A 22,704-nucleotide genomic window follows, 5' to 3' on the forward strand; every position below is an offset into this window, starting at 1 on the left:
AGTAATGGGAGATTCGATATATAGGCCGATAGTTTTTATATTTTCTGGGTCAAGGTTTGGCTTTTTCAAGAGAGTCTTTATTACTGCCACTTGAGTTTGGTACACACACAGTGGATAGAGAGCCGTTTATTATGTTCAACTTAGGAGGGCCAAGCACAGAAAGCAGCTCTTTCAGTAGTTTAGTTGGAATATTTTCATCAATGTGTCAAGAGACATAGTACTAAAAAACTTGAGTGTATCCCTTGATCCTAGGTCCTGGCAGAGTTGTGCAGTCTCAGGACAGCTGAGCTTTGGAGGAATACGCAGATTTAAAGAGGAATCCATAATTTGCTTTCTAATGATCATGCTCTTTTCCTCAAAGAAGTTCCTGAATTTATCACTGCTGAAGTGAAAGCCATCCTCTTTTGGGGAAGGCTGCTTTTTGTTAGCTTTGTGACAGCATCAAAAATACATTTTGGATTGTTCTTATTTTCCTCAATTCAATTGGAAAAATAGGATGATCGAGCAGCAGTGAGGGCTCTTCGTTACTGCATGGGACTGTCTTTCCAAGCTCGTCGGAAGACTTCCAGTTTGTTGTAGCACCATTTCTGTTCCAATTTTCTGGAACCTTGCTTCAGAGCTCAGGTATTTTCTGAATACCAGGGAGCTACATGCGTATGACAAATGTTTTTTGTGTTTAGGGGATCGACTGCATCTAGGGTATTGCGCAAGGTTAAATTGAGTTCCTCAGTTTGGTGGTAAACTGATTTTTGTACTCTGACATCCTTGGGTAGGCGGAGGGAGTCTGGAAGGGCATCTAGGAATCTTTGGGTTGAATTTATAATATGACTTTTGATGATCCTTGGTTGGGGTTATTTGTTGCGATTCCAAGCGTAATAAAATGATGGTCCGATAGTCCAGGATTATGAGGAAAAACATTAAGATCCACAACATTTATTCCATGGGACAAAACTAGGGCCAGAGTATAACTGTGGCAGTGAGTAGGTCCGTAGACATGTTGGACAAAACCCACTGAGTCGATGATCGCTCCGAAAGCCTTTTGGAGTGGGTCTGTGGACTTTTCCATGTGAATGTTAGTCAGTAAATATTTGAATATTATCTGCCATGACTAGAAGGTCCGATAGGAATTCAGTGAACTCAGTGAGGAATGCTGCATATGGCCCAGGAGGACTGTAAACAGTAGCTATAAAAAGTGATTGAGTAGGCTGCATAGATTTCATGACTAGAAGCTCAAAAGACGAAAACATTGTTGTTTTTTTGTAAATTGAAATTCGCTATCATAAATGTTAGCAACACCTCCTTTGCGGGATGCGTGGGGATATGGTCACTCGTGTAACCAGGAGGTGAGGCCTCATTTAACTTCTTGAAACTCCCCATCCCGGATCCGGGTTTGTGACTAAAGCCTCAGGCTCATTAGCATAACGCAACGTTAACGATTTCTGAAAATCGCAAATAAAATGAAAATAATGCGTCTGCTCTCAAGCTTAGCCTTTTCTTAACAACACTGTCATCTCAGATTTTCAAAATATGCTTTTGAACCATAGAAATTGACTAATTTGTGTAAGAGTATGCAAAGCTAGCATAGCATTTTGAGTAGCATTTAGCACGCAACATTTTCACAAAAACCAGATAACCAAATAAATAAAATCATTTACCTTTGAAGAGCTTCTGATGTTTTCAATGAGGAGACTCTCAGTTACATACCAAATGCGCAGTTTTTCCTGAAAGCGTCTGTGTGTAGGAGAAATCGTTCCGTTTTCTACATTGCGTCTGGCTACCGAAACGAAACGAAAATTCAGTCACCTACAACGTAAAACTTTTTCCGGATTAACTACATAATATCGACCGAAACATGGCAAACGTTGTTTGGAATCAATCCTCAAGGTGTTTTTTCACATATCTCTTCATTGATATGCAGTTCGTGGAAGCTTGCATTCCTCTCTGTATCCCATGGAAAAATACTGGCAGGTGACTTTTGCGCACCAATTTCGGCGCAGGACACCGGGCGGACACCTGGTAAATGTGGTCTCTTATGGTCAATCTTCCAATGATCTGCCTACAAATACGTCACAATGCTGCAGACACCTTGGGGAAACGACAGAAAGGGCAGGCTCATTCCTCTCGCATTCACAGCCATATAAGGAGACAATGGAAAACAGAGCCTCAAAAATCCTTGTCATTTCCTGGATGCCATCTCATCTTGGTGTTGCCTGAAGCTCACGTTCTAGGGCACGCACAGAGAATATCTTGGTATTTCTGGACACGTCAGAGTGTTTTCTTTTGAATGCTATCAATTATATGCATAGTCGAGCATCTTTTTGTGACAAAATATCTTGTTTAATACGGGAACGTTTTTCATCCAAAAATGAAATAGCGCCCCCATAGATGTAAGAGGTTAACACAGTAAATTCATCAGGCTTAAGCCATGTTTCAGTCAGGCCACTCACATCAAGAATATGATCAGTGATTAGTTAATTGACCATAACTGCCTTGGAAGTGAGGGATCTAACATTAAGTAGCCCTATTTTGGTATCACAATCTCTTTCATTAATGGCAGGAATGGAGACTGCGAAGGTGAACACCGCCATGTTTAGTTTTGCCCAACCTAGGTCGAGGCACAGACACGGTCTCAATGGGGATAGCTGAGCTGACTACACTGACTGTGCTAGTGGCAGTCTCCGCTATGCTGGCAGGCTGGCTTACAGCCTGCTGTCTGGCCTGCACCCTATCTCATTGTGGAGCTAGGGGAGTTAGAGCCCTGTCTATATTCGTAGATAAGATGAGAGCACCCCTCCAGCTAGGATGAAGTCCGTCACTCCTCAACAGGCCAGGCGTTTGTGGGTGAGTCCCAGAAAGCGGGTCAATTATCTACAAATTCTATCTTTTTGGAGGGGCAGAAAACAGTTTTCAACCAGTGATTGAGTTGTGAGACTTTGCTGTAGAGCTCATCAATCCCCCTAACTGGGAGGGGGCCAGAGACAATTACTCAATGCTGACACATCTTTCTAGCTGATTTACATGCTGAGCACTATGTTGTGCTTGGCGTCTCAGACCCCATAACGGGAGGAGTAGAGACCAGAGAAGGCTCGGCCTCTGACTCCGACTCACTGCTTAATGTTGAGAACCGGTTGAAAGTTTCTGTCGTCTGAATGAGCGACACAGGTTGAGCATTCCTACAGCATTTCCTTCCAGAAGCCATGAGAAAGTTGTTCGGCTGCAGGGACTGTGCGAGGGGATTTATTCTACTATCTGTACTTACTGGTGGCACAGACTCTGTTTCATCCTTTCCTACACTTAAATTACCCTTGCCTAACGAATGCGTCTGAAGCTGGGCTTGCAGCACAGTTATCCTCGCCGGAAGGCGATCGTTCTCCTGTATATTTTGAGTACAGTGACTGCCATTAGAAGGCATCATGTTAATGTTAACAGCTTCGGCTGTTGGAGGTCCTGACGAACCACGTCCAGATAAAGCGTCCAGAGTGAAAAAGTTAAATGAAAATTTGAGCGAGGGAAAAACTAAAAATATAAATGGTAATTAAAAAGTAAAAACCCAAAAGTTGGCAGGTAGCAAAGTAAGGTTCGCAACAAAACGCACAGCAGCACGTAGACCCATTCCTAGCCTCAGTGCAGTGGGCAGCTGGGAGGAGGTGCTCTTATTCTCCATGGACTTCACAGTGTCGCAAAACTTTTTGGGAATTAGTGCTACAGGATGCAAATTTCTGTTTGAAAAAGCTAGCCTTAGTTTTCCTAACTGACTGTCTATATTGATTCCTGACTTTCCCTGAAAAGTTGCATATTGCGGGGGCTATTCAATGCTAATGCAGAACACCACAGGATGTTTTTGTGCTGGTCAAGGGCAGTCAAGTCAGGGGTGAACCAAGGGCTATATCTGTTATTTGTTCTACGTTTTTTGAATGGGGAATGCTTATTGAAGATGGTGAGGAAATAATTTTTAAAGAGCCACCAGGCATCCTCTACTGACGGGATGAGGTCAATATCTTTCCTGGATACCCGGGCCAGGTCGATTATAAAGACCTACTCGCTGAAGTGTTTTAGGGAGCGTTTGACAGTGATGAGGGGTGGTCGTTTGACCGCGGATCCATAACGGATGCAGGCAATGAGGCAGTGATCGCTGAGATCCTGGTTTACGACAGCAGAGGTGTATTTAGAGGGCAAGTTGATCAGGATGATATCTAAGAGGGTGCCCATGGTTACATATTTAGGGTTGTACCTGGTAGGTTCCTTGATAATTTGTGTGAGATTAAGGGCATCTAGCTTAGATTGTAGGACGGCCGGGGTGTTAATCATATCCCAGTTTAGGTCACCTAACAGTACGAACTCTGAAGATAGATGGGGTCAATCAATTCACATATGGTGTCCAGGACACAGCTGGGGGCTGAGGGGGTCTATAACAAGTGGCAACAGTGAGAGACTTGTTTCTGGAAAGGTGGATTTTTAAAAGTAGAAGCTTGAATTGTTTGGGCACAGACCTGGATAGTACGACAGAACTCTGCAGGTTATCCCTGCAGTAGATTGCAACTCTGCCCCCTTTGGCAGTTCTATCTTGTCGGAAAATGTTGTAGTTGGAGATGGAAATTTCAGGATTTTTGGTGGCCTTCCTAAGCCATGATTCAGACACGGCTTGGACATCTGGGTTGACGGAGTGTGCTAAAGCAGTGAATAAAACAAACTTAGGGAGGAGGTTTCGGATGTTAACATGCAGGAAACCAAGGCTTTTACAGTTACAGAAGTCAACAAATGAGAGCGCCTGGGGAATGGGAGCGGTGCTGGGGGCTGCATGGCCTGGGTTAACATCTACATCCCCAGAGGAGCAGAGAAGGACTAGGATAAGGGTACGGCTAAAGGCTATAAGAACTGGTCGTCTAGTGCGTTCGAAATAGAGAGTAAAAGGTGCAGATTTCTGGGCGTGGAAGAATAGATTCAAGGTATAATGTACAGACAAGGGTATGGTAGGATGTGAGTACAGTGGAGGTAAACCTAGGCATTGAGTGACGATGAGAGAGGTTTTGTCTCTAGAGGAACCAGTTAAGCCAGGTGAGGTCACCGCAGTTGTGGGGTTGGAACAAAAGGGCTATCTAAGGCATATTGGGCAGGGCTGGGGGCTCCACAGTGAAATAGGACAATAATCACTAACCAAAACAACAATAGACAAGGCATAATGACATTAGGAAGAGGCATGTGTAGCCGAGTGATCATAGCGTCCAATGAGTAGCAATAGATGAGTCAGAGGGCCGATTCAGTAGTTGCTACTATGCTAGGCGAGTTGGAGACATGGCGATTCAGACAGCTAGCGGGCCGGGGCTAGCAGATGGGCCTCCGGCGACTTCGCAACGGAAGAGCCTGTTGAAACCACCTCGGACGATTACATCGGCAGACCAGTCGTGATGGATCGGCGGGGCTCTGTCTCGGCAGTAAAGGGTCCAGACCAATTGGCAAAAGAGGTATTGTAGCCCAAGAATTGGCTGGTGGACCTCTTCGGCTAGCCGGGAGATGGGCCTTGCTCGAGGCTAGCTCAAGGCTAACTGGTGCTTGCTTCGGGACAAAGACGTTAGCCAGGTGTAGCCACTCGAATTGCAGCAAGCTAGCTGCGATGATCCGGTGTAAAGGTTCAGAGCTTGAAATAGGAATCTGGAGATGTGGTAGAGAAAAAGCAGTCCGATATGCTCTGGGTTGATATCGCGCTCTGCAGACTGGCCGAGCTGAGGCTGGTTGGAGTCCAAGTTAACGGTGAAGACTGCTAGCAGTAGCTAACTGATTACTAGCTAGTAGCTAGTTATGTGGCTAGCTTCTGATGGGGGTTCCAGTTCTAAAGTATAAAAATAGCAGAATAAATTGCAGATCCGTACCACATTGGGTGAGGCGGGTTGCAGGAGAGTATATTCAGTCCGTAGATGGAACGTGAGATTAAAATATATACAAAATATATTTAAATATATATATATATTTACACGGGACAGGACAGTACAAGACAAAACATGTCCGACTGCTACGCCATCTTGGCTTCGAACTCTCAAGTGAACTTGTGTAGCACTGGGTGGGGAGCAGAATCTAAGTTTCTTAGATCTTTGTACTCTGCTCTAGATCTGAGTGTATTATTGTGTGGTCTCTGTGAATCCTTGTTGAAGTGTACACCACCTTCACGCTGATCCTAACAACTTCTCTCTACGAGCTCTACTTTGAGGTGTCCCCTCTACTTACTCTCTCTCGATCTGCACTCTCTCTCTCCTTCTCTACTCCGCATATCCCTCCTCCTCTTCTTGGATGTCTCCCTGCTGTGTCTGGGCAGCTCTTCAGTGAAAGTTTCCTGGCTTTGAAAACAACTCCAGGGCTCCAGAATGTGACGTAGCATTGATTTGTTTTCTTTGGAAGTGACCTGTGCGCAACTTTTTTGCATGGATTTGTGTGTGCTTATTTGCGTGCATGTACTCTATGAATGTTTGAGTAAGTAGGAGTGTGGGTGGAATATTCACTCATGTATACATGATGATGACTCCTTCTGTGGTTTGTATGACTTCTCATGAACCAGATATACAGATGACATGCTGATCTTTCAGCACAGCGAGCCCCAGAGACTAGCTGCTGGGCTGGGGAAGAACAGGAGGAGAACCCCCTGGCCCCATCTACCCTTCCCTCCCTCTTCGCCTAGCCCCATCCTGTTCCACACTGCATAAACTAGGACTGAGCAGATGTGCTTGACTGAAAGTGCATTTGTATTACATGCATTTTTCCAAACATTTGAGAGGGCTGCTGGCTGTGGCGCAGTAGGCAGGGGAGAACAAGAAATACTATTTCTTCCTTTCTTGGTGTTCACAGGGTTCTTGCTGTTCACAGAGTATACTAGGCTCTCTTCCTGAAGAATCCCCTGCTTGATTTGTGTGGATGGTCTTCTCCCATCCCTTGTTCAAAGCTGATGGCTGACTAGAAGTGACAGTGCAATGTTATGTCCTGTTATGTTTTACACGTTGCTAATGTAAATAAATAATGCTCATACTTCCTGTACAGTCCAGCTGAGACTTGCAAAAATTAAAATCAGTCAGGCAAACAAAACAAAACAAATTGAGTAGCAACGCAAACCTGTAGTAATAATGGGTTAGAAAAAGGATGGACTCCCCCTTTCATAATTTCTATCAGTGTTCTAGTCCCCCCACCCAGACCACAGTTATGTGAGTCTCCTGGCTGTGTGGAGACTGAGAGGAAACCCCAGGGGAAGTGACCTCATCATCAGCTATTAACAATCATGCTGAGAAGGCCTGTGGGCCTGCTCTGCTCCCTAGGGAAGATGAGAGAGAGTGCTGTGAGAGAGGAGTGCAGTCAGAGCGCCCACGACAGTGCACATGTCATTCTGACCTTGGCGTCCATATTGTTGCACTCGTCTCTGAAGCATTCTTCACCACCCCCTCTTCCACCACAGGGTGAAGAAAAGCTGCTATTGTTATAACAGATAACAGTTAGACAGGATTATACATAACACAATGAAATCATTGATTTGAAGGGATGTGCCTATATCCGTCGCTCACCTTCTCACCTCCACCTCGTCCTTCACCTCTAACCTCAGGTCCGCCCAATACAACACCTTATGGGTAGAGTCAAGAGTTTTTCCTGACCTCTTGACCCAACCAGGAAAACCCATAGGCACTAGTTATAGCTAAACCCCATGCTAAAGACCATTACACTAATATTCTAGTATAGTGTAATAGAGGCTAGTATCCTCGTTGCTCCTACTCATGGAATAGATTTCTGCAAGATATTAACATCTCCCCTTAAATTAATACAATATTTTTTCTGGCAGGGATTTTATGGTCTCTCCTCAGTCCCTCTGGTTTAATTTACCCCCTCTGGCTCCCTGGTTGTCTCCCTGGGAGGGGGTGCAGACCACACCACACTGATGGACAGGCTCCCACAGACTATGATAGGCTAGGGAGAGAGAGTTACTTTGGCAGCAGGCCCTCTCTCTGTACTGCAGAGTTTGTTTAAAGAGTAATCCACGCCTGCCATCATCAATCAGCTGAAGCCTTTTTTGTGGATCTAGCACCCTGCTAAGTGTTATAGTCTCCATGGATACACCCAATTTTGGGGTAATTTAAGATCTAACAGTTTGGTGGTGATTTTTGTTCAATCCATTGAAAGAGCGTATAATGTGTCGAAATGTTAGCATCACTTTATGTGTTTGCCACAAATGTTCTGGAGAACGGAGATCACATACATAATTTATCAAAGGAAGATGTTTGAGTTCCAACAGTGCAGCTGATGTAATGCACTGAAAAAACAATTATGGTACTGGTGAGAAAGCACACACACCATAGAGGTATCGAGGGCGCACTCTGTGAAGTTGTAGCCTACATAAAGAGAGAAAGCTTGGATCCTCTTCCTTAAAACGTTTTAAGAAAAACACGTTGTCTTTGATATGTAATAGACATTTGCAATGCAGTAAAACATGTTACAGTTACATTGGCTGTTTATTTAACCATGGATATGATTATATAATCAAGGATATTTTTCACATACTTCCATTCTACAAGGGGTAGGCTACAGATATTCACAGTTGGCTACATTATGTCCTTACTTATTTTTTCTTATCTCCTTGACTGTTTAAACAAAGTATTTTTGTGAAAAGGAATCTGGTCTTAACCATGAATGTTAGTGATACATTTGCTATGTTAATGAAAAAGGATGGAATTAAATGGTTTTACAACCTTTGCACAGGGTTTGTGGTTTATGCCCAATCAAAGTGTGAATGCACAATTCGATTGGCCTTTTAAATTGGAACGCCGTTTGGGTCTTTGCGTATCAAAAAAAGATGCACGTCAAATAACACAATTCTATTATAGAATGTTGTGTGTGCTGAATTTGCACGTACAAGCCAAGCGCCACCACTACAATCCCTGTCAAAGCTGTACAATACCGTGTTGGTAGTAATAAGGCATGATTTGTTTGACCGAATGTGAAAACGTCTGTGTAAGCATTTGATATTAGATCAGAATCAAATGAACAGGATCAAAAAGGTTTGCAAATATCTTTGATACAGATGTTAGCAACTTCTGGGGTAACTAGCTAGCTTTAGCTTAGTACATAGCTAGCACCAATGCAACCAACCTGAAAACAATAAACAATAGAAACTGCAGTCATTTTCAATATTCATAGCAATGATTTAGGAATCCATGTGAGAATTAGCTAGGTAGCCATCCAGCTAGCGTCATCTGACTACTATACTGTAATGAAACTGGCAGGGAGCAGGTCTCGAAGCCTCGATCTTCTAGCCCGAAGATCAACATGACATCAATCACTCATTCAGAGAGGCTGCTGCCTACATTGAGACCCAATCACTGGCCACTTTAATAAATTGATCACTAGTCACTTTATACAATGTACTCTAAATAATGCCACTTTAATAATGTTTACATACAGTTGAAGTTGGATGTTTACATATACTTAGGTTGGAGTCAGTTTTTCAACCTCTCCACAAATTTCTTGTTAACAAACTATAGTTTTGGCAAGTCGGTGAGGACATCTACTTTGTGCATGACACAAGTAATTTTTCTAACAATTGTTTACAGACAGATTATTTAACTTATAATTCACTGTATCACAATTCCAGTGGGCCAGAAGTTTACATACACTAAGTTGACTGTGCCTCTAAACAGCTTGGAAAATTCCAGAAAATTATTTCATGGCTTTAGAAGCTTCTGATGGGCTAATTGACATAATTTGAGTCAATTGGGGGTGTACCTGTGGATGTATTTCAAGGCCTACCTTCAAACTCAGTGCCTCTTTGCTTGACAAAGAGAAAATCAAAAGAAATAAGCCCAGACCTCAGAAGAAAAATTGTAGACATCCACAAGTCATGCTTGGAAGCAATTTCCAAACACCTGAAGGTACCACGTTCATCTGTACAAACAATAGTACGCAAGTATAAATACCATGGGACCACGCAGCTGTCATACCGCCCAGGAAGGAGACGCGTTTTATCTCCTAGAGATGAACGTACTTTGGTGCGAAAAGTGCAAATCAATCCCAGAACAACAGCAAAGGACCATGTGAAGACGCTGGAGGAAACAGGTACAAAAGTATCTATATACACAGTAAAACGAGTCCTATATCGACATAACCTGAAAGGCCGATCAGCAACGAAGAAGCCACTGTTCCAAAACCGCCATAAAAAAGCCAGACTACAGTTTGCAACTGCACATGGGGACAAAGATCGTACTTTTGGAGAAAAGTCCTCTTGTCTGATGAAACAAAAAATATAACTGTTTTGCCATAATGACCATCGTTATGTGTGGAGGAAAAAGAGGGAGGCTTGCAAGCCGAAGAACACCATCCAAACCGTGAAACATGGGAGTGGCAGCATCATGTTGTGGGGATGCTTTGCTGCAGGAGGGACTGGTGCACTTCACAAAATAGATGGCATCATGAGGGAGAATCATTATGTGAATATATTAAAGCAACATCTCAAGACATTAGGCAGGAAGTTAAAGCTTGGTCGCAAATGGGACTTCCAAATGGACAATGACCCCAAGCATACTTCCAAAGTTGTGGCAAAATGGCTTAAGGACAACAATGTCAAGGTATTGGAGTGGCCATCACAAAGCCCTGACCTCAATCCTATAGAAAATTTGTGGGCAGAACTGAAAAAGTGTATGCGAGCAAGGAGGCCTACAAACCTGACTCAGTTACACCAGCTCTGTCAGGAGGATTGGGCCAGAATTCACCCAACTTATTGTGGGAAGCTTGTGGAAGGCTACTCGAAACATTTGACCCAAGTTAAACAATTTAAAGGCAATGCTACCAAATACTACTTGAGTGTATGTAAACTTCTGACCCACTGGGAATGTGATGAAGGAAATAAAAGCTGAAATAAATCATTCTCTCTACTATTATTCTGACATTTCACATTCTTAGAATAAACTGGTGATCCTAGCTGACCTAAAATAGAATTTTTACTAGGATTAAATGTCAGGAATTGTGAAAAACTGAGTTGAAATGTATTTGGCTAAGGTATATGTAACTTCTGACTTCAACTGTATCTTACATTAATCATATCATATGTATATACTGTATTTTATACCATCTATTGTATCTTTCCTATGCCGCTCGGCCATTGCTCATCCATATCATTACATGAACATATTCTCATTCACCCCTTAGATTTGTTCGTATTAGGTAGTTGTTGGGAACGTGTTAGATAATACTGCACTATCTGACTCGAAGCACTAACTGGAAGCACAAGCATTTCGCTACACTCACATTAACATCTGCTAACCATGTGTATGTGACAAATAAAATTTGATTTAATTTGATATCGACTGTGCCCCAAAAGCATGCTCAAGCGGCCGAGTCTATATCCTCGTTTATAAACCCAGGGTCGTTACACCGGACCGGGTTATGTGTTGTCAAGCTAGCCACAATAATTATTTGCCACAATAGTGGAATTTGCGGTTCACCTTTAAAATAAAAGTCCCTCTTTAAAAGTGATGCAAAACGCTACAACTTTTGAAATCACGCCATATTTAGACTTGATCATGTTAAACATGGTTTGACACCCAGAGAACACAACTGTGAAGAGTTTACGGAAATGTTAGCGTCGTAGCTCTTATTGCAGGACTTTGACTGTGGGAAATCACCTCCACAGTCAGTCTAATGTGCATATTGACATTCTTATCGCACTGTACAGCCTTACCTAACGATTGGGGATCAATGAAATGGGGTATCAGCCTACTCATTACCCAAGTGCATTTTCCCCCAAAGTCCTCCTCGTGAGTTATCAGGCTCCAACACATCCACGTTGTATTATTTTCCTCTGGAATAGTGTTCAATACAACATAGTAGGTTGACTGGTACAATAAATGTGGCTCAATTCACAGTGGTTTCAGAGTCCCGCAATAAGAGCTATGACACAAAAGGTTCTCTGGGTGTCACTGAGTAGACTGTCAATGATCGACAACCCATAGGGAAGGCTGTAAAGAGAAATAAATATGCCCTCAATGCAATTCTAGTCTTATACGTCCAGTGTGATTTAAACAGATTTTTGTCAAATTAACAAATTATTGCCTTTTGTTGATTTATATAAGAACATTCCAATCTCGTTTAGCAGGATCTCTTCCATTATGGCATGATTCCACTATTTGTATTGTTTGCATGACTTTCAGTGAGATACTTTTATTTTGAAGGCAAACCGCAAATCCCACTATTGTGGCTAGCTTCACATAGGTGGGTCCGACCACCATTAATCAAATAAGAACCGTTTTATAAATTAGGGGTATTTTAGATGATGACACTTAGCTAGATAGATAGCTAACTATAGCTACTGAAACAGATGATCTCGTTTTGCTATGGTTTTGGTGAAGAACATTGTTTGAATCCATCAGCTCGCTAGCTTTTTAACGACCAGCACTGTCCAGAGCTTGTGGGGAAGTGTGTCTACGCTCGTGCGGCAGCGGCACCGGCGCAAGACAACACTTGACCAGCGTCATAGCATACGTTTCCGTGCATCGTTGTGACCTATGAAACGCGAGTGATAGTGTAATCAATGGGCAATAATTACGTCGACAATGAATTAACGTGTTCAATTATTATGTGACGTACAGTCATATTCGGGTCCTGATTGGTCAACATGCTTATTTGACACGTCAAATAGTGTTATTTGACACGTCAGATAGTGTTATTTGACGTGTATATTTTTTGACAGCAAAAACACAAACGGCATTCCATATTTAAGCAAATTCTCAAACTGTCAATAGGCTGGAGGACTGTTTCAAAGCTTCGTCTCCAAGTCCCACCCCTTTTCGCTTCCCCACTCGGTCAGCCGTACCTCCAATTCCCAAGGAGAAATTCCTGTTGGAAGAATGACGTTAAGACTAGCGAAGAGAGGATAGCTACTTCTATCCAACAAATATCGCATCAAGTGGCATTTAGAATAAACTGAAATTGTGCCATTATAAAGGTATGTGCATATATGTATTTTATTCTGCAGCGGACAGCTAGTTTCACTTAAAAGCCACAGCTTGCTTTCAACACCGGGGTGTCAAATGACAGACAACACGGCAGAATTCCATGCAGGAAAGCCCAGTCGGATCCCTTTCTGTCCTTGTGTGTGCATGGATATTATTCAACATTCGTGAATAAATATAATACGTTTGTCTGTATGTTGACTTAACTTGACAATGTTGATACATTGTTACAAACGTATTATTGCTCGCTTTTACTACAGAATTACCACACCATGAAGTTAATATAATGGAATTATTTTTTCGTCACTCCACCTAGCTCGCTGGTAGTATTGTAGCTGTCAGGAGTTAATTGTTCTCTGTTTGAGTTGACCGACATTTCCACTGTGAAATGGCTTTGCTTATGAACTGCATTGACGCACTTATAACGAGGCGCGTGTGTTACAATCTCACAACAAAGTGCGAAGTTCACAAGTTTGATTGATACTGTACCTCTTATTGAAGAAACAATCATGCTACACTACAGCATTTGCTACGACAATTTTAGAGGACTGTTGAATGAGACCGTTGAATGACACAGAATAACAGGTTTGTGGAGTGACACGTTTTTTTACATTCAGACGTATCGTTCTTGGCGAATCCATCTGCTGAAAGTTTTGTGTCATCATTGTTGTCAAAGAACTAGCTCTACAGTGTTAAAATCAGCTAGTTAATTCGTTCTACAGGACTGGAAATCTCTGCATGATCTTTTTTCTAAATATACAATTTTTTTTTGTGTTGGCCTACTTTGTTGGAAATTCCATTGTTACATGACGTCTTTTCCCTTCTTTTTAATTGTGTTTGTTTGTAATGAATGGGTGTTTCCCAGAAGATGATGCCAGCTCTGTAGCCTACTATGCTGTATAATCTTATTTTAGGGTACTGCATTACATGTTTTTTGTTGTTATATTTTCCATAGTACTGTGAAAGTGACATTGAATCAATGGGACATGTTTATTATGGTTTGTTTTCAAGTGGACTCCATTCCTCTTTCTATCTCCATGTATCTATCTTCCTCTCCCTTTCATCTCTTTTCCCCTTCCCAAACATACCAAGCGGTTTTGATTGAATTGGATATAGCCTTCAGGTTTTTAAAAACATAACATATTTTTTTCCTCCAGGCTGGGACTGGGTCTGGGCCATCTGCCTTTACACCCATCTTTAAAAAACCACCCTTGGCCTCCCACTTCAAAACAGTGTTAACGTGAGGCCAGACACGTTTTGTTAAGCCCAGGTCACTCTCACATTTTCCACACTTGTAATAGCAACTCCAAGGCCACAGAAAATATTCTTCCACGATAAATCCCACCACTCTAAATTATAATGGTAGGTTGTCATCTTCGCATATTGGTTTCCGTTTTAAAAATAGTTACAATAGAGAGCATTTAAATAAAATCTCGCGGAAAAGTGAAAATGGATTTATAGTACAGCCGACCCAATAGCTCTCACCATGTTCCCCTTTCTCCACCTTTTTTCAAAATAATCTTGAGGCCTCTTGTCGCCCACAGATGTCATGATTTCTCTCTTTCTCCCCTTTATTCCGCTTCTTTTCTCAATGCTCCTGTCTTGACTAACCAGGCTTGGGGCTGAGTGAGACATGCTCACTGAAACCCTGACCACTCTGGCTGTAGTCCACCCCAGTGATGTCCCTGTTTAGCCTACTATAGTCTGCCCACCTACTGGATGACTGTTGATGAAGATGACAAGAATGAGGATGATGAGTCCAGCTGATCTTTTCTTTACAACCTTACTCCCCACATTCAGGCACATAACCCCCTGAATGAATGTCCTAACACTAACTGGGCTTGCTTTAGTAAGCTACTTAATGGCTCCCTGATGCATGGGGCAGCTAAACAGACAGACCCAAATACTGAGATAATTCCCATTTCTATTGGGTTTCTTCTCTCACTCACTCACACACACACACATGCACACATACACACATACACACATACAGATGTACAACGCCACCATGTGTGGTTGTCAAGGCAACACCCCGTTTTTAGGATGGCAGATACCCATCTGCTTGCGTGCCACATGCATCAGACTGTGGGTCTGTGAACTGATATTCTGAATTTCTGTGTGTGTGTGTGTGTGTGTGAGTAATAACAATAACTACACAGGTTTGATGTACCGCTTTTCTGAAAACCCAAAGACTCTTCGCTTAATGTAGAGTAGACTGTGCCTTTGGCTTTGAAAATACCTCTCCTTTGTCTAAGTTCCTGTGTGGAATATCAACATCCTCCAATACCTCTCCACACATCTCAACACTTACATAAACAATGTCAGACTATAACAATGGCTCATAGAGTACTAGTGGTTAATTGTAGCACGGCTACTCTTTTAGTGAATGTCCAGGATAAATACTGGAGGCTGTACTGTGTTTATTTCGGTGCAATCAAGAGCAATTGGTATGTAGCCTGCATGCCAAATTGACAGTATACCTACAATCATTCTCGCTAAATGCATTCCATTCCTCCACACCCAGCTCTTTACTCTCTCCTGGTGTTTGCTCTCCCCTCAAACCCTCTTCTCCATTCCCTTTGCCCTCTCTATCACTCGCCCCCCCCTCTCTCTAATCCAGTTATTTGACTGACATGTCTTTGGGCTTTGAAGTCAAGTTGCTGTCAACAGGAGATCTATACATATTGTTTTTTATTCCCGACTGGAAGACGTGTCCAGAAGAAAAACAAGTGACCAATCAGAGCTGACGTCAGTAGACCTCTGTGGCAATTGGGTGCAATAAGTAATGACTGTTAATACATGTTTAAGGAGCCATTTCTTCTATCAGCTCTGCGCTGGTAAATTCGTGGTCAGGGACAGAGACCCTATGGCGGATTGATGTATAGAAGCTCCTATTGCAGTGCTGTCTCAGCCAGCCCCATGACCATGCTTATTGTCTTCATGTCATCAGTCTTAGGATGGGTAGTACAGTCTGAGGCTTGGCTTAATGACTGATCCAGAAGCTCATTAACACTTTGACACGTACCAACACACAGGTGTGATCATTCTACAGTGGTCCCTGCAGCGTACGCTCAAACCGATTAGAACAGTTATTTAGAACGTCCATTTTCGATTGACACAACAGTCAGCGTTTGAGCTGGCCACACTGTTTTCTCACAGAAATATTTTGCATAAACACAGTCCTTACAACGTTATGTCCTGAATGTGACCCGTTTATTTTTGGATGCAATTTTCAGACATTCGACAGCATAACACAATCATCCAAACCTAGCGCTGATGCTCTGGCTGACAGAAACCATAATATGAATGAGCTAATAGCAATTACTATTTTGCAATTCGTCACATCACAAGTGAGCTCACCATTGATCGAAATAATTGAGTAAAAAACGTTCGAAAATTGGAAGTAATCCGACGTTGGGTTGTTTGTGCGTGCCACCATATTTGTTTTTCCGCTCCAACCAAAGATAGGAAGAGGAGACAAGATGAGTTTGGTTTGTTTGCAGTATGCATGTTGAAGGGGGTGTGTCGTCTACCATCATTCACTTCCCTTCATTCACTTCCGGAAGTTTACACAGAAAATGAGCAAACTATCCCTTTACCTCATTTTGTTATAACATCTTTGGTCTGACAGACGTTTACGTGACTCCTAGAAAGCATTGTATATATTTTTACATTTTATTTCACCTTTATTTAACCAGGTAGACAAGTTGAGAACAAGTTCTCATTTACAATTGTGACCTGGCCAAGATAAAGCAAAGCAGTTCGACACATACAACAACACAGAGTTACACTTGGAGTAAAACAAAGATACAGTCAAGAAACAAGTCTATATACGTTGTGAGCAAATGTGAGGTGAGAGAAGGGAGGTAAAAAAAGGCCATGGTGGCAAAGTAAATACAATATAGCAAGTAAAACACTGGAATGGTAGATTTGCAGTGGAAGAATGTGCAAAGTAGAAATAAAAATAATGGGGTGCAAGAGCAAAATAAATAAATAAATAGAATAAAATAAATACAGTCGGGAAAGAGGTAGTTGTTTGGGCTAAATTATAGATGGGCTATGTACAGGTGCAGTAATCTGTGAGCTGCTCTGACAGCTGGTGCTTAAAGCTAGTGAGGGAGATAAGTGTTTCCAGTTTCAGAGATTTTTGTAGTTCGTTCCAGTCATTGACAGCAAAGAACTGGAAGGAGTATAATGTCAACAAACATGGCGTCACACATAGCTGGCAAATAGCTTAACATTAGCTGTTCTTAACCCATACAATGTTCAAAAAAGTATTTTTACACACATCATATGTGTTCATTACAATCTATGCAATAATTGAAATGCATGATTTCTCACCAGTCTTTGAAAACATGTGAATAAAACAGTAAATACATTATGCTCCATACATACGGTGTGCTACAGTAGAAACAACAACATGATATACAGAAAATAAGGCACTTACTTTGATAGAAACACACACATGTCCGAAGTTATTATTTGTAAGGAAAACAACAATTAAGACAATGCGAGCCCCAGCCAGAAAATGTGCCAAGGGTGGAACATTTGTGCAAGACTGCGCAAATGTCTGCATACTTGATTTGGGGAAACACTGGAGAAGTGCTTTGTCCTGCTCAGTAAAGCCTGAGGGCAGCACGGTCTTTCCTGTTGCGTAACAATCACATTTTGGAACAGGGAGTGCATTCTGACATCTCACGCATAAAGAAACTCGCCCTGGGAGAGATATTTGGAACTCACACTTGAAAAGGTTAAGAGATAAGAGACAGTTCTTGTTTGCTTGTTGGTGTCCTAATCTCTCAATTGAATTGTCAGCCTTCTGCAGAGCTCACTGATGGCTGGCTGATACCCAGAGGTCTGCATAGTGTTCAGTATGGCACCATCACACAGGTTTAGATCTTATCTTGTATGTAGAGGATCAATAACCAGCGTCCATCACTATTTTACTTAAGATTTTGAGACAGCTAGGGTTGGTTTGTGTCATTTGTTTTTGTCTGTCCAGTCCGTCCATGCTCTGAGCAGCTAGGTTGGTGAGCTGTTTACCCTTGGTGTCAGATTGAGACTTGTGGCTCTGATGAGGAGCTGTGATAAGACAGATGTCGATGATATCTCACAGTAGGACTGTGTCTATGAAAGCACTTTGTGTTAGCGTCTCTCTCCGTCTTCCGCTCGCTGTCTTTTCTCTCTCTCTCTCTGTCTCTCTCTCTCTCTCTCTCTCTCTCTCTCTCTCTCTCTCTCTCTCTCTCTCTCTCTCTCTCTGTCTCTGTCTCTCTGTCTCTCTCTCTCTCTCTCTCTCTCTCTCTCTGTCTCTCTCTCTGTCTCTCTCTCTCTGTCTCTCTCTCTCTCTGTCTCTCTCTCTCTCTGTCTGTCTCTCTCTCTCTCTGTCTCTCTCTCTCTCTCTCTCTCTCTCTCTCTCTCTCTCTCTCTGTCTCTGTCTCTGTCTCTGTCTCTCTCTCTCTCTCTCTCTCTCTCTCTCTCTCTCTCTCTCTCTCTCTCTCTCTCTCTTTGTAGCTATGACCAGAACCTGCTAGCAGGTCAAACCTGGGAGAATGGAGAGAAGAAAATACTTTTTATCAACAGTGATAGGATCTAGGAGGAATTTGCTGGCTTTTGCATAGTCATAAATTTGTCCTATTTCACACATGTACACGTGTGTATTAGAGGTCGACTGATTAATCTGAATTTTTACACCTTTATTTGACTAGGCAAGTCAGTTATGAACACATTCTTATTTTCAATGACGGCCTAGGAACGGTGGGTTAACTGCCTTGCTCAGGGGCAGAATGACAGATTTTTACCTTGTCAGCTCTGGGATTCAATCTTGCAACCTTACAGTTAACTAGTCCAACACTCTAACCACCTGCCTCTCATTGCACTCCACGAGGAGCCTGCCTGTTACGCGAATGCGGTAGAAGCCAAGGTAAGTTCCTAGCTAGCATTAAACTTATCTTATAAAAATCACTAGCTAACTACACATTGTTGATGATATTACTAGTTTATCTAGTGTGTCCTGCGTTGCATATAATATAATACACAGAAGTATATATTTTCAAACCTGCACATTTAGCTAAAAGAAATCCAGGTTAGCAGGCAATATTAACCAGGTGAAATTGTGTCACTTCTCTTGCGTTCATTGCACGCAGAGTCAGTGTATATGCAACAGTTTGGGTCGCTTAATTTGCCAGAATTATATGTAATTATGACATAACATTGAAGGTTGTACAATGTAACAAGAATATTTAGACTTAGGGATGCCACCCGTTTAGATATTTGATAGAGCAGTCTGACTGAGCGATGGTAGGCAGTAGCAGGCTCGTAAGCATTCATTCAAACAGCACTTTTGTGCGTTTTGCCAGCAGCTCTTTGCAATCACAGGGCTGTTTATGACTTCAAGCCTATCAGCCTAATGGCTAGTGTAACCGATGTGAAATGGCTAGCTAGTTAGCGGGGTGCGCGCTAATAGCTTTTCAAACATCACTCGCTCTGAGACTTGGAGTGGTTGTTCCCCTTGCTCTGCATGGGTTACGCTGCTTCGAGTGTGGCTGTTGTCGATGTTTTCCTGGTTCGAGCCCAGGTAGGGGCGAGGAGAGGGACGGAAGCTATACTGTTACACTGGCAATACTAAAGTGCCTATAAGAACATCCAATAGTCAAATGTATATGAAATACAAATGGTATAGAGAGAAATAGTACTATAAATACTATATTAACTACAACCAAAAACCTCTTACCTTGGAATATTGAAGTCTCATGTTAAAAGGAACCACCAACTTTCATATGTTCTCATGTTTTGAGCAAGGAACTGAAACGTTAGCTTTTCTACATGGCACATATTGCACTTTTACTTCTCCAACACTTTGTTTTTGCATTGTTTAAACCAAATTGAACCTGTTTCATTATTTTTTTGAGGCTAAATGTATTTTTATTGATGTATTATATTAAGTTAAAATAAGTGTTCATTCAGTATTGTTGTAATTGTCATTATTACAAATATATTTTTAAAAATCGTCCGTTTAATCGGTATCGGCTTTTTTTTGGTCCTCCAATAATCGGTATCGGCATCGGCGTTGAAAAATCATAATCGGTCGACCTCTAGTGTGTATTATACGCATGTGTGAATTGGAAATATGTTTTTTTCTTGCATATCAAATCCTCCAAGACACCCTTGGAGACTGCATATTTCACTGGAACAAAGTGGAAGAAGGACCTTGCTGCATGAATATGGCCTCAGGGGCACATGGCTCCTGTGAACGTTTTGATGACATAACGTCAGCTGTTGCAGAGTGTAGTAGATTGTTGAAATATTGCTCCTTTCTGAGTTTAAGCATTAAAAAAAATAGAGCATCACAACAGTTTAGAAAAAGCTCTGATTCAGTGGCTTTTGATGTGAACTCGGTACTGCCTGCAAGTCTTTCCATGTGAAGCTGACAGAATCTCTGACTTTAGCTTTATATAAGACATTGTTATTACTGTTTGGCAGTAATGTTACATTTGAGCAAGGCATGGAATGCCTTTGGTCTTGTCTGTCAATGGGGCATCACTATCGGGCAATCTTGCTGTGGTTGCTGCCATTAAAGCAGCCTTCTGTTTAATTCTAGCTTCTTTAACCCGAGTGTGTGTGACTTTAACATTGTTTTCAGAGATTGTTATGTTGTTGTCCGGAGACCACAGGAAGGAGATGTGGGTGGAGCAGAAAACAGAGTTGGGGAATTGACTGACCACCACTGACAAACCCCCTATTTCCTTCCCTCTCCTTCCAACCTGGAAACAAGTTTGACTGCCCTCTCTCCAGGGAGTGGCCGTAAGTCACCCTGTAGCCTTTTGGGTGGGACAAACAGACTGACATCATTGGGCAATCTGTGCCTCTCTAAGCAGTCTGCCAGATGCACCAGAAGCAGCTGTTTGTGGCTTTAGGTTGAGAGGGACTGTGGCATGCTATGTGCTTCGTTATTAGAGAAAGAGGCCCCTATTTACGTCCACAGAGTGCAGACATCGGCCCTGGTTTGGTCTGCCAGTGGAACGAATGGTGAGGAGGACCAGGCCTCGGCTACATTAAAGAACCTAGCTCTGCTCTCCCTAATGTAATGCAGCCCAGATTCCATTAGGCGCTGTGTATTTATGAGTGTGTTTGGTGTGTATTAAAGACACAAGTGTGTCATGCAAACCAAATGTAGGTGCATGTCTGTAATAGGTTAATAAAAGCACTGAAGTAAATAAAAACAAGTCTTCTGCAATCTGCGTTTCTGGATAATTTATTGAAATGGAATTTTCTTTCCTTAACTTTTCATTGGTGGAGGCCAAGACTGCCATCAGCCTTGACCAGACAGAATTTGGCGTCGACGTAACCAAAAACAGTTGCTATAATACGAGCTCATAAATGCTGGTATGCCATATTTTATTGTCGTCCTGTTTCCTCTGTATGTGTTGATGAGAAGACCATGAGAAGGATTTATTTTGGTCTGCTGTCAGTTCTGCCTTTCACAGTGATATGAGGGAGGACTATGTTCCTATAGGTGCAATCACATGAAGGTCTCTGAAGCCTCCTCAGATTGCTGCGCAGGACTAGTTGATCTCAAAGCCAGTTACACAGAAATACCCACAGGTAGTCTGACCGCACTGACTGAATGGGCTTTGTTGGGATGTGGGGGACTGCCAACACATCCCGCCACCAACTGGGACAACATGTGAGTTATCATTTAAAGTTAGACAGTAACGTTGGTCAGCCTCTGTTGAGATTCCTGGAGGTATTCGGTTTCCCTCTTTTGGCAGTTGGCGTCAAAGTAAAACCTCTCCTTCTGGGAGAGCCTATCATAATGTCTGATCCTGTAGTTTCTCTCCGTCCGCCCATGTGCAGACAGATTTAGAGAGCTTTAATGCTCAATTACGTCTTACAGCCGCCACCACTTACCCATGATGCCCGGCTAATAGGGGCGGGCCCCCTGTCAGAAATAGGACCCTCTATTTGATGAAAAGTAAGAACAAGTTACACAAGCTCTGCACAGTTGCTCTGCACAGCGCCAGCCATCTTTGTCTGGCAGAAAGCTGTGATTCATGCCTAAATAAAGTACAGTCAGATCAATAAAGGGAAGGTGCCTTAATCCATACTCTACAGCCTGTATCCTTTTACTGCAACTTAACACCTACTACTAACTGGACTGAGGATCTGTCCCCACCTCAGCGTTAGTGATTGTCTTTTACCCCACCCCACTGTGTTATAGCACTAGTGTGGACTCAATCCTGTGGTGAGGGGTTGGGCTTATTGCACTTAGCGGCAAAACGTAGCCTGCTTGATGTTCCAGCCACAGTATTTACCATCCCATTGGATTTTTTTCCTTATTCCCTGACACTTGCCTCTAGTTAAACGAACTAACTGAGAGCCTCTATCTCTCGCTCTCTCTTGCTCTCCTCAACACCTGTCTGCCGAGGCAATTCATTGAGTTAACCTTTAAGTTGTGTGTAAATAATGGACAGCTCATCCACTTGGCTGATGTGTTCATGGGCACACTTCACGCTGAGAGCGAAGAAACACTGAGGCCCATCCTGGGAGGTAAAGTCGTCCCATGACTAATAATATTGTCTGCTCCATGGAGTGAGTTGGGGCTTTTATTTAATCGTTCCTAACAGCATGTGAGGTGGTCCATTTCCGATTTTAATTAAACTGTGCAAGCTGAAATTGGCATATAGCAAATGATTCCTTATTGTGCTGGAGACCTTATCAATACTGTTGGAAAATAATG

General features: G+C 42.4%; 1 protein-coding gene across 1 annotated transcript in view; it reads left to right on the forward strand.

Moving 5' to 3' along the window:
- Window positions 1-12,818: 12,818 nt before the first annotated feature.
- Window positions 12,819-22,704, forward strand: part of LOC135504698 (coiled-coil domain-containing protein 102A-like) — a 67,528-nt gene continuing 57,642 nt past the window's right edge. Inside the window, exon 1 of the mRNA XM_064923494.1 lies at window positions 12,819-12,961. The gene's annotated coding sequence lies outside the window, so the exon portion shown is untranslated. The remainder of the gene's footprint in view (window positions 12,962-22,704) is intronic.

Source organism: Oncorhynchus masou, chromosome 2, assembly GCF_036934945.1.
Source record: "Oncorhynchus masou masou isolate Uvic2021 chromosome 2, UVic_Omas_1.1, whole genome shotgun sequence".
Taxonomy (NCBI): Eukaryota; Metazoa; Chordata; class Actinopteri; order Salmoniformes; family Salmonidae; genus Oncorhynchus; species Oncorhynchus masou.